Here is a 13,392-nt window from a genome sequence, read left to right as displayed (position 1 = left end):
GTTCATATAACATAGGCCTTGATTAGCAGATTAAGGGAGTTAGTTAGGAAATGACACATAATTTGCACTGGCTAGGTGACTCATTTGGTTGGATCATGGTCCCACACACCAAAAGGTTGCAGGTTCAGTCAGGGCACATAACTGGGTTGCAGGTTTGGTCCCTAGTCAGGGAGGTAGTAATTGAAGATTCTCTCTCTCTATCTCTATCTCCCTTCCTCTCTCTCTCAAATCAAGAAACATATTCTTGGATGAGGATTAAACAAAAATATATACATATAAAAATAAAGAGAAATGACACATTTTATTTCACAGATACAAAATTTCAAAGTCCATTAGCTATTTCTCAATCTTTAATTTATACTGAATATACCTGCTTTTTAAATTTTATTTTTTAATAGTGACCATGTTTATCCTTTCCTTTTCCTTTCATCTAAGGCAGAATTACTTAAAGTGTAAATGTGACCTGCATGGCCTCTGGTCTTGCTAAAGGTTGGTTGCAGGCGTGGGTACAAAGGAGTTTTACCTCAACCTACAGCCAAGTTCTTCAAAGGAAAAATATCTCCTCTTGAAGAATAAACAAGGGCCATTACTTTCTCATTTTATTAAAATCCTAGGAAAGTTTCCTAAATTAGTATCCTGGGGCTGCTATAACATGGTGTGAAACAACTTATTTTCTTATAGTTCTGGAATACAGAAGTCCAAAATCAGGGTCTCGCCTAGCTGGGCTGCACTCCCTCCAAAGACTACAGATGAGAAGGCTTCCTCGCCTCTTCTAGCTTCTGGTGGTTCCAAAAATTCCTTCATTTCCTCAGTTTGTGGTTGCATACCTTCAATTTCAGTCTCCACTGTCAAATCTCCTCCTTTGTGTATTTTCTTTCTTCAGTCTAATAAGGATACTTACAATTTAGGGCCCACCCCTGATAATCTAGGATAATCTCATTGCAAATCCTTAGTTTAATCCCATCTACCAAAATTCTTCCTCAAAACTAGGTTACATTCCCAGGTCCTAGATATTTGAACATGGATATATCTTTCACGGGGCCACCATTCAGTGCACTGCAGTTCCTCTATTCTCTAAGACAAACATAGCAAGTGTGATTTCTGGATAAATGTGCACTTGCAGGAGCGTTGCAAACATTGCACGCCCTCTAACTTGTTCCCAAGGTTATAATTTACTTTTGTAAAAAGGGCACACCAACACTAATATGACATGTAAGAGCAGTGGATGACAGTCACAAATTTCATATTTCATTTTTTCCCAAGAGAAAGGAGAAAAGAATCATTAACTACATGGTTAATGCCACAGATCCTTCAAGCTCACAAATGTCAAAGAATCTTCCATATTATTTCTTTAGAAGTTCATCCTGAATTGGTCAGAGAGGAGAGAATGGATTCTAATCAGGAGGTGGATGAAGGTGTCCTAGGGAAACTAGTGGATTTAACAGTCCCTTTCTCTAGCCAGCAATGGATTATTTCTCTGGAACTCCTAGACATCAGCAGTGTTACTTACAACTTCCCTTGTCTTTGAATCTTATGGGGAATTTTTGTTAAGAAGCAGATTAAAGAAGACAGGGACAATGAGAGAAGAGATTCCTCATGCTCCCTAACCAGGTTTTGCTGTGTCTTTCTCTCAGTGTTTTTATTGTTATGATTATTTACAAAAGCTCGAATTAGTTAAAAAAGGGTATTGATTAACTTGTCTTGGGGCTATGTGACTTTGGATCCATATGAAGATATGATCAAAAATGTTGAAAATTACTACTTTTAAAATTGAGCAGAGATCAATATTATCTGTTAAAGTAAATAAATCAGAGCATAAATTAGATTTATTGGGGTAAAGGAAGGATATGATAGTATGTTTTCATTCTGAAAATTATATAGACAACTCCTCCATACTTAAATATATATATTTTTTATTTTAATATTGACTTATTTATTGAGGAAACTATAAGGCTCTTTATGTCATCAACTCCAGTTACACTTATATAAATTCATATCCAAAAGCTGTCCTCTACTCCCCTTCTTTTATGTTTTCTATTCTTATTTATTGCCTTCAATCAGGGGTGTCCAACCTTTCGGCATCTCTGGGCCACATTCAAAGCAGGAGAGTTTTTTTGAAATACGTGTTAAATATATTGTGACATGTAATCACAAAAAATCTCATAATGTTTTAAGTAAATCTACAATTTTGTGTTGGGCCACATTCATAGCCATCCTGGGCCATGTGCAGACCATAGGACTCGGGTTGGACATCCCTGTGTTAAATAATAAACTTGTTTAGAGATATCATGGCACTTACCTATAAGGTAATATAGACATTATCCTAAAATTGCACATAAGTAGGTGACAAATATTATAGATAATTTAGGTCTAGACAGAGCACTATCAAGCATGGAGGAATCTATTGCTTCAATGTGACCCTGCATCTGATGTCTTGCAAAACCTTGGGCTGATGGGGGCAGCTACAGATAATCCACTAGACCTCTCAACATATACCTCGTATACTACTGTATCACTTTCAGGAGATCTCTTATATCCTCAGGAACTCCATCTATTTGCTTTGTTTGTGATTTGACTTCAGTTAGCTAGACTGAACAATCTGAGGACTGAGAAGACTGTACTGTACAATTTTGTGTATAATTTATTTTAAAAATTGAAGTGAAATCCACACAACAAAAACAACAATTTTAAAGTGTACTGTTCAGTGGCATTTAGTAAATCTACAATATTGTGCAACAATTACCTCTCTCTTATTCCAAAATATTTTTGTAACCTCAAAGGGAAACATGGTAAACAGTAAGCAGCTGGGGCCCATTCCCTCATCTCCCATTCCCTGGAAACCACTAATCTGCTTTCTGCTTTCTGTCTATGGATTTACCTCTCCTGGATATTAATAGAATCATATAATATGTGACCTTTTATGTCTTTTTTTACTTAGCATATTAATTCCCAGGTTAATTCCCATTGTAACATTATCATTACTTCATTATTTTTATTGTTCAATAATATTTCATTGTATGGATATATCATCTTTTGTTTACCTGTTGTTCATTTGACTGACATTTGGTTTGTTTCTACCATTTGTCTATTGTGAACAGTGCTCCTGTGAACAATTATTCACATGCATGTGTTTGTATTGTATTTGTTTATTAGATATATGATTTGCAAATATTTTCTCTTATTCTTCAGCTATCTTTTCAGTTTTTTGATGGTGCCTTACTATGCACAAAAGTTTTTAAAATTTATAAAGTCTACTTTTATTTTCCTCCTGTTACTTGCACTTTTGGTATAATAACTAAGAATTACCAACCCAAGGTCATGAACATTTATCCCGCTGTTTCTTCTAAAAGTTTTAGCTCTTTCATTCAGATCTTTGATCCATTTTGAGTTAATTTTCACATGTATGAAGTAGGGTTCCAGCTGTATGCTTTTGCATGTGGGCACTATTTGCCTCCACATCATTTGTTGAAAAGTCCTTTTTCCTCCAGCTGAATGGTCTTGGCACCCCTGTTAAAAATGAATTGACCATAGCACTTATTTCTGGATTCTCAATTTTAATTCTTTGACCCATATGTGTATTTTTATGCTGATACCACATTTTGGGGGAGTTTTGTAGTTTTTTTTTTTACAAGACATGATTCCGAAGTGAGCTCCATAAGGCTTCTCAGAAAGTCTTGCTAGATTAAGTAACCAGTTGCTCATAATGACACCAACTTCCTAGTGTTGGTTTTCTCTTTTTCTGGTTTCATTTCTCTTATTCTTTGATTGTACTTCCTGGGAATGCATTGAAATAAATTACTCATAGACATTTTCTTTGATTCTGATTTTGGGGATACCCAGGCCAAGCAGAAGTAAGGCATCTACTGTTCCGGTCTAGTGACCTGGCCAAAATAGAGGGAACTGGTAGATCATAATGCAGCTCCTGGCGCTTCAGTTGAATATTGCATAGTGCTATACAACTGTTTTGCTTTCATTTCTGGGGACTCTGCTACTGATTTTTGATGTTGGTTTTGAGTATAGAGGTAGTCCTTGAAAGTTCTTTGTCTCCCTGTTACACCTTCCTGCTTTTCTCCTTTTGACTGTAGGGCAATCTACAATAACTGCCTTTATTAATTAAAAGGAGAGAATACCTGCAAGGGAAGTATATGTAAATTTTGATTGAGGAATCATGATTAAAATAATAAATCTCATATGTTTTAAACACTATATGTCAGTCACTGTGCTAAGTTTAATTCTAACACCCCCATCATGAAGTAGATGTTAGTATTAGCCCCATTTTACCTTTAAGAAACTCGACTCCAACTCAGATGACACTAATTCTTCGAAGCTCATCTTCTTATGCACCATATTCTCCATATTAGATAGCCTTAAGCTCTTCTTCTTTCTGTGGATGAGTTAAAGTTCTGTTATAAAATTCATGAAATGTTTAAATAAATCTTCAAAAGAAGCCAACACCCAGTCTGGAATTGTATTCCTTTTAAAACTGAGACTAACATAAACAAATTACAGAGGACTTAAGTTTTTGATATAGAAAAACTGATTTCAGAATATGTTGTTATTTTTTGTGAAATCTTGAAACATAACAAAGCATAACAAAAAAATGGACTTTAGTCTCTTGACAATATACTCAGAGTTTTAAACTCTACAGTTGTTCCTGTGTCTGCACAGACCGAATCTGGAAATGTTAATATTTTGTCATTTGGCTTCTAGATGTCCTTGGTGTGTGCATCCCTGTGGAATCCATTCACCTCCGCTATGTCAGAGAGCATCAGAGATGGTTTTGACTCCCTATGTCCTGCACCTGTACAGAAAGTCGGTAAGCACACTGAGATGATGAAGTCAATTTCACTGTTGCCAAGGGTCTACTGAAGTGATTTTGTAATGGCTGCTCAATTGGAATGAACTAACCCTGTGGTTTCAGTCTGAGAAGGGAAGAGCAATGTTTGGTTAAGATTAGAAAATACTTCTCTTGGAATTGTCTTATGTGTGTATGCAAGCTCATTCTTTGCCTAGAAAGGCTTTGATGGACACAACTCTGAGTTAAATCCAAGATTTGAATTGAAACTAGATTGAGGTGAGGAAGAAGTTGCTCCTTTTTATATTTGCAGACTCTTCCTGTAGGAATGAAAATGTAATCAAGAACTCCTGATTAAAGAATAATCACTAAACAGTGGAGCTGGGGAAGTTTCCAATGAAATTTTGTTCCATTTATATGGCTTATGTTTTATTACACATGCCAATTAGGGATTATTGCAGTGAATAGTTTGTCACTCACATTAGCCCAAGTTGATGTTTTATTGTAAGGATTCTGTGGAGTTTCAGGGGACCTAGTAGTGATGGCAAGAATTTTAACTTTTAGCCAGTTCTAATTTTAGGAGGAAGGTTAAATAGGACAATAATTCTCTTATTTTGCTTCACAATTTTTAAGAGAGAAATGCACCTATGATATTTAGTTTACTAATTAGAATCAGGTACAAATGATACCTCTGACAAGCAACAGTCCTTCCTATATAATCTAGATGTCATTAAAGAAGTATGTCAGTGCATTTCAAGAGCTTTTCAAATAAATCAATTAGCAAAACTTTGTCTATGGAGTTGATTTGAAATACTTCCTCTTAGAGCTTCTTGCAACCATGATTTGCACATTAAAAAGGGATGGCATTTCTTCCAGATCAGTCACTGCACACACTGAAATCACCTTTTTCAGATTCCAAATCTCCCTTCGATAATCAATGTGTTTATTTTTCAACTATCTCCCTTTTCTATGTTAATACAAAAGATATATAGAATTTATCTTCTGTTTTGTTTGATAGGTACTCTATGTTAAGTGAATCAGTATCCTTTTTAATCCTTTTAGGAATTATCATTTTTTTCTTGCAGATATCCATTCTAAAGCCCTCAACATCATTCTAGAACTATCCCTTTTTCTTTTTCATGGGCTGGCTCTCTGTTTCCTGAATTTCTTTCTTGGTTTACTGCCAACTTTTCAATGAAGTTTACTTTCCAGAAGATTCCTGAAAATAATACCCAAGAGGAAAAATTTTTGTGACTTTGAATACACCAGAATACCCTTATTCTATTACTACCCTTGATTTATTTTTATATTCTATAAGTACATTGGTTAGTTACTGAATTTTAGATTGGAAATATTTGCTCAGAACTTCAGAAGCTTCCCTTTAACATCTTTTAGTTTTTGTATTTCTATCAGAAACTGTACCCTTTTCAGATTCCAGAATCTATGTGTTGGTCTCTCACTGTCTGCTAGAAGATTTCTCCACATGTTTTTCTGTTTCTCTATATGAAGAGTAAGGGCCTCATAATTATATGAAATGCCTCATATGGGGAAGTATTACGTGGTGAGGTTTACTTTGTGCAATAAGGTGGTAACATGACATTATAATAGAGACCCTATGTGTCATATATGTACATGTTTTCTCTGGGCCCTTCAGTCTCCCTGCTGAAGACTTCTCCAATTTTATGCTTGGAGGGTGAGAGCCTAGGGGTCTGTGTTCTGGGAACGGAACCAGAAAATGACCTGCAGGACAGGGATTTTGCATTTCATCCTTATTACTCAGTAGAACATCTCACCCTGTATTTGCTGAACATATCTCTACAGATTATAAACCTCTGATCTGCTGGTGTCAGGAAAAGGATCTGACATCTAATTGTTTCTTAGGTAAACTTTCAAGTAATCCACTTGCTTTATTCATATATCCCTTCCCACTATATTAACATCTCACCTTAAGAAGTACCTGGTGTTTCCATACGTTGAGACTTTCTGAGTTTTTGAGGTAAAATTTTATTGGCTTCCTTCAATTCAGGTTGGGGTTTCAGCTTTACCTGGTTTACAAGCAGTTACTAGTCATCCAGATATCTTCCAATATTTTAGAAATGTATTTGATATTGCTTATCTGGTATTTTCTTCTCTAGTATTCTTTTTATCCTTATGGTTTTATAAGTTATGGAATTCTTTCACTGTGAATTCAGTGTAGTTTTGCAAGGATGAGAAATAAATACATGTATCCACTGCTATGGTGAATCAGAAATTCATAAACTACCTTGAAGCAGTATATGCAAAAGATAGTGACATCTCTATGGTGTGACATTGATCCTACTGAAAATATTATCAATTTATAACTATACTATCTGCAAGTAGAAGAGGGCATACATACTCTGAAAGCAGAAAGACCTGTCCTTCCCAGCTCTCAAGCTGTTTTCTCAGTAGAAGAGCTAATGTACCTGATACATTTGCAAAGCCTCCTGCCTGAGTTTTCCAGTTGCACTTTGCAGATCTTTCTGTTGTAACACTTATTACATTTTCCTCTGTTTATTTACCTTTTTTTCACTAAGCTTCAGCTACTTGATATCAAATATTAAGCCTTATTCATCTTTGTATTCCCTGATTTAGCACAGTGCTTAGCGTGTAGAAGGTGTTTCACACATTTACTGAAAAATGTTGAATGAATATGTTAATAATTTGCCTACACACTCAAGTAACTCTTAGCATCTCATATCTAAAGTAATTGCTCTTCAGTATTTTCCTCTTTCCCCTTCATAGCTCCCCTTTTCCAATAAAAAGATATACTTTTACTTATCACTTAAACTGAGTAAAGATGCATTTCAGTATATTTCTTTTGCTTAATTCTTACAATTTAAGTGAGGTTTCTTCATTTGAGGTATTTTACTTTTCAAACAATTTTCTCTAGAATGAGACAAAATGTTTTGTTATATGTTGGCCATTTATGGGAATTTATCCGAGCATTCTAGCCTGTTAAGATGGATGGCACAAGGTGGTGAGCAGGCCTAGGTACAGTTGTTAATTTAATTCAAGACTTATTTACTGCTCACATGTTATCTCCCAAAAATTGTACTTAGAACTATTTGGAAATTAAAAGGAGTAAGAACAAATCCTGCCATTAAGAAGCTTATATTATAATAAATGAAAAACTGTAAGACACTGCCCTGTAAACAGGTAAAAAATACTAAGTGCCATGAAATTCAAAAGAGGAAAAGCTCACCAATGTATGGAGTCATGAAGGACATTTTGAAGGAAGGCGGCATTTCAAGGGCATTTTGAAGGAAGGCGGCATTTCAAGGGCATTTTGAAGGAAGGCGGCATTTCAAATGTGCTTTGGAGAATGCTGGAAATGAAAGAGGACCCAATGGAAAGAGGGGAAAAATAGAGTGTGAGGCAGAAAAAAAGGAACTCGATGCGTTTGGTAATAGGAAGCACTGGGTTTGTTTGGTTACAGGGTAGAGTTGAGGATGTATAAGGATATATGGAAGAAAGAGCTAGAAAACATGGGCTGAGTAGTTTTGTAGAGTACTTTGAATGCCAGGCTAAGGTGTTTTTGCTCAATGAAACAGTCAATGAGGAGACACTGAAGGTTTAAAGCTAAGGAATAGTAATATTTGGATAACAACCTAAGAATACTGGTGAGGCAGGTACACTAGGAGGACCATAAGAGAAGAGAATCAATCATTACAGGGTTACTCTTATAGTGTGGTTAGAAAAGATGAGCTTCTAAAAGAATAAAGACACTAATAATAGAAAATAAATTTATTATGTGTTCATTATTCTCTATTTATATTACTATTCAGTAGTTTCCTTATCCACTGCTTGTCCCTTCCCACTATCATGGAAACTCATTAGGGAAAAGGCCTTTCCACTCTGCTCTCTGATGTCTGAAATAGTGCTTGCAGTATTGTAGTTGCTCAGGAAATGCTTCTTGAAGGAATTAGGAAGGCAGTAAAGAAAAAACAGAGACAAGTAAAATAGGTCAATCTCAGGTGCATGAATTAAGTGAAACAAATTCAAATAGTCTAGTAATCCTAATAAATAGAAATGGACTGAGCTTTGTAATTAAAAAAACAAAAATTTTTGGTCCCAATTTAAAATAAGTATCAGTCGTATGCTCTCTAAAGATTCATGTTTAAAACATAAATAAAACACAACAAACATAAAAGTAAAAGGATGGAAAAATTATCCCAGACAAATACTAACCAAAAGAAACTTGCTGTACCTATCATTTTTTGCACAAAATAGATTTTAAACTAATATAAAGCTAAAAGAAATATACAACTATGTATATTTGTATATTTAAAAATTGAATATATCTGATAATGTTATTAAAACTATATAGCCCTTACTGATGTGGCTCAGCTGGGTGGAGAATCGTCTCATACACCAAAAGGTTGTAGGTTCAATTTCCAGTCAAGGCACATACCTAGGTTGTGGGTTTAATCACTAGTCAGGGCCCATATCAATTGGAAGGCAATCAATTGATATTTTTCCCTCACACTGATGTCTTTCTCTCTTGATCTCTGTTTTTATCTCTCTAAATTCAATATATATATATAAATTTTAAATATGTCTTGGGTCTAAAAATTTTCATGTATCTTCTTCAATAAATGTTTCCACTTTTCATATTTCATGACTGGATACCTTCTAAACAGACCCTGTTAATTAGAAATGATAACAAACTAATCAGATATTACAAGTCAGCCAAAATATAAAAAGTTACTGGAGGCATTTATTCAAGAGGTTACAAAATATAAGAAACATTGTACATAGAACAATGACACCTCAGTTTCCTTCAAAGTAGACACACTGGGACCTCACACAGTTCTCCCAATCACCATTGGCTATCCTGTCCATCATATTTTCCTGAATCTCATCACTGGTCTGAAATCTTTTCCCTTTCAAAGGTGAGTTTAGTTTTGGGAAAAGGCAGAAGTCACAGGGCACCAAATCTGGGCTGTAGGGGGGCTGAGTCACCTGGATGATTTGATGTTTTGCCAAAAATTTTTGCACAAGACGTGATGCATGAGTAGGCATGTTGCTGTGATGAAGCTGCCAATTACCAGTTGCCTGTAGCTGCATCCTTCTGAATCATCTGAATAGTTTCCATGGAGGAATGTTCAAGCTTAACACAAAATTTGATACAGACTCATTGTTCTCCTTGCCCAGTTGTTTTGAATGCTATGGCCACACAGTACACATGGGCACTTAATGGCGTCTACTGCCCCCATTGATAAGTACAGTGAAGTTGTCATTGTTCATGAAGGCCCATTCCAATCTATTCTCCTTGGCAGCCAGATTACATTGAAGTCACACAAACCATTCTCATTATATTAACAATGGCTGGACTTTTTCTGGACGGATCTTGTGTGTGACCTCATGCATGCATGTATTGTGTGTATTCTGTGTATGTATATATATATAGAACACATATATACATATTTATATGGCATAAATGGACATAACTACATGGAAGATTGACAAACCCACAATCCAAAAAAATTTTAACATCTTTTAGTAGCTAACACAAGCTTTATCTAATGGGTCTTTATAGAACTTCCATAGAGGTTTCTTTCCAAGCACTAATGGGATATTTAGGCAGGGTGGGAAAATAAATGGCATCACAGACTGGAGGAACAGCATACGCTAAAGAGCAAAGAGTAAAGATGAAGAAGAAAATGGCTGTCACACGAAGTGCATGGGGGAGATGGTGAGCACTGAGGCCAAGCATGGGCGAATGATAGTGCCATTAATCAACACAGGTTCTGTAACAGGAGGGCAGGCTGAAGGGGGATATAAAGGTTTAGGTTTGTGATGCTTAAGATTAAGAATGAATTTATATTTAAAATTAGTTATGTCATTTTCGAATGCCTGCGATAGTACAACAGTGGGAAATTTCAGGCTGTCCAATGAGGGTTTTTGTCCCCACCCTCATGTAACTGGGTAATAAGACATCTCTGAATTGTGAGCATGAATATCACCTGAGAAACCTTTACTTGGAATTGGCAGACCCGAGCTTAAGTGATGGCTCTGCTGTTGCTATGTGACCTTGTTTTATCTACGTGCAAGTGCATGAGATTCTGTTTTTTTGTTAAACAGCAATTTCGGTAACTGCCTGGATGTAGTAGATTCCCCAATCCATTCCTTAAAACTGCTGCCCCAGAAAGCACTCCACGTGGCTGTCCTCAAAGTGTGCATCATCTGTGCCATGACTGTGTGTTACTGCCATGGAGTTCAAGGCAACTGTACCAACGTTTGACAGACCGAACGACATATTTCAAAATTTTAGTTCACATTTCATATTCTTTACCTATTTTAAGAACTAACCTTTAAACAGTAAAGAACTTGACAACATGATAGTGATGATGATGATGGTAATGATGATGATGAAAGTATGGAGCTTTTCATGGCCTAAATTAACCATTTTTACTGTAATTTTACAATGACATCACATTGAAGGTATCATTAGACCTATTTTATATTTGACAAAGTTGAGTGTCTGAGAACCTAATTAACTTCTAAAGGATGCATAGCAAGCAAAAGATGAGGCTGGGATGTAATTCCAGCTCTCCTATTCCAGTGATTGTATCCTCAAAATTGTTCAAAATGTTATTGACTTGGATTGGGGAAATAAAAAACGTTCTTTATAAAGCGTCTTCCTATGTGGAGAGTGTGTCTGCTGCCTTGGGTTCCCGGAGAGCACAAGCTGGCCGTAGTCCTGCAGCTCCTGTGCCGCAGCCCTGGCCGTCTGCTGTAGGAGGTGAAAGTGGTCGGCACAAGTATCTGGTCAGTGGTTTCCCCTTTCATATGGATGGATTTTCCTTTTTGTCTTTTCATTAACATAACCACTTTAAATATTTAGTGATGATGGCTTTTTGCACTGCTTTTCTTTTTTTTTAAAACTAGTAAATTAAGCATGCCTTGAAGTTTCTCACTAGGTGATAAACCAAATTCCGTGTTAGTTCTCAGAACTGAAATAAATTGGCTTCAATTATGACTGTTTCACAGTGTCCAATCACACGTTGTCCTTAGAAAAACTCAACAATGACTATATATTTTCTAAGGTGCTTGAAGAATTTGATGACTTACAATAATTACTACTAAATGATATAGTTTTCTAATAATGACCTTAGTGGATGCCACAGCCCTGTTGGGGTCTGTGCCAAATAAAGGTCGGCTTCTCAGATTCCAATTGCACTTTTTAAAATTTTTTAAAGTTAAAAAGCATCTCTAAATTGACACTAGTCCTTGTGATGTTCTGGGAAAAGCTCCAAAAGCTCTGTCAGATCACCTGGTGTATTTTTGCTTAATATCAATACTCACAGCAATAATAATGAGTTTACACGAGCTGTGTACCCTGTGCCAGGGACTGCGTTAAGTGGTTTACATGCTCTGCTTCGTCTGCAGAACTGCACTTGACACCAGAGTCAGTTATTATTTTTATTTTACAAATGAGGACCACAAGTCTCAGAGAAGTTAAATAACTTGCCCAAGGTCACACAGAGAGTACTTATCACAACTGGGATTTGATCAAGTATTTTGCCAAAATGTGTTCAAAGGCTCTGTAAATGGAATTTGAGCCATTTCAGAGAGCAGTGGACTCACGCAGAATGCCCATTTGTTTTTGTGGCCTGACACCCGGGTCATTATTTATGACGGCTCGATGCACACTTACTGATTCCAAGTGTCAGCTGAGAACGGCTGATGCAATGGCCACATAGCACTCTTATTTGTTGGAAAATTCCATGTTGATCTTTATACACAAAACAGTTGCCTAAGCTTCCGAGGCTGGCTTTTTTGGTCTGGGGCATAATTCGAGTGTTGGGACGCTGGTGTGCCCGAGGTGTGAAGATGATGATGTATTTCCTGTAGGCATGAAAGCCCTCGGAGACAAAGCAAGGCCATCGAACCGTCATTTGTTGTTCTTCCTACTCAGGCTTTTACAAAAGAAACTGGGGTCAATTAACTGGGAAGCTTAACCTCCCTTAGCTTGTCTTTCTTTGCATAGGCTTTTAGCCTTTTAAATAAATCATTTTTCTCTTCTCTCCCTCCCTACCCCCTATCCGTTTTGAACACGTTCTTGGATTTCTCATGCTGGGCCTAAGGAGCAGACTGCTTATATTCAAGAATGATTTGGAGGGGATAAAGTGTGCAAGATTTTGAATTCTTGCCATAAGTCCCTGGCAGACGGCCAGGCAGCCTCAGAGGAATAAGGCTAATGAAGGGAGGGTAAAGAAGATCCGCGAGTGCGGCTGGTAATGCAGCATTCATTTAATTGGGAGCAGGTACTGGTGCAAACTTCTCCATTTTAATTGGAAAAAGGGAAGGGGATTGTTAAGGAAGAAGGAAAAAAGAATGCATAAAGTTTTCAAGCCAAGGAGCCAAAGGCAGCCCTGTCTATGCCAGAGAAAGAACTCAATTTAGGGCAATTTGCTCTGCAAGCTGGGCTGCAGCCTCCCCTGGGAATAGGGATGAGGAAGAAAATGAAACCAAAAGAGAACTTGATAAAATCACCTAGTACAGACAATCTCAGTAGAATAGGTTTTACTGAGTTAAATCTGCCCCAATCAATATGATTCTTTTCATATAAG

At 36.6% G+C, this 13,392-nt stretch overlaps 1 pseudogene; it reads right to left on the bottom strand.

Annotated features, from left to right (window-relative positions):
- The window catches only part of LOC119048769 (uncharacterized), an 87,175-nt pseudogene extending 74,458 nt beyond the window's left edge, over positions 1-12,717 (bottom strand).
- Positions 12,718-13,392: the final 675 nt, after the last annotated feature.

The sequence above is a fragment of the Artibeus jamaicensis genome, unplaced genomic scaffold (genome assembly GCF_021234435.1).
Source record: "Artibeus jamaicensis isolate MK-2021 breed Jamaican fruit bat unplaced genomic scaffold, CSHL_Jam_final contig_387, whole genome shotgun sequence".
NCBI classification, from domain to species: domain Eukaryota; kingdom Metazoa; phylum Chordata; class Mammalia; order Chiroptera; family Phyllostomidae; genus Artibeus; species Artibeus jamaicensis.
The sequence above is the reverse complement of the archived record's forward strand: the minus strand, read 5'-3'. Positions and strand labels throughout refer to the sequence as shown.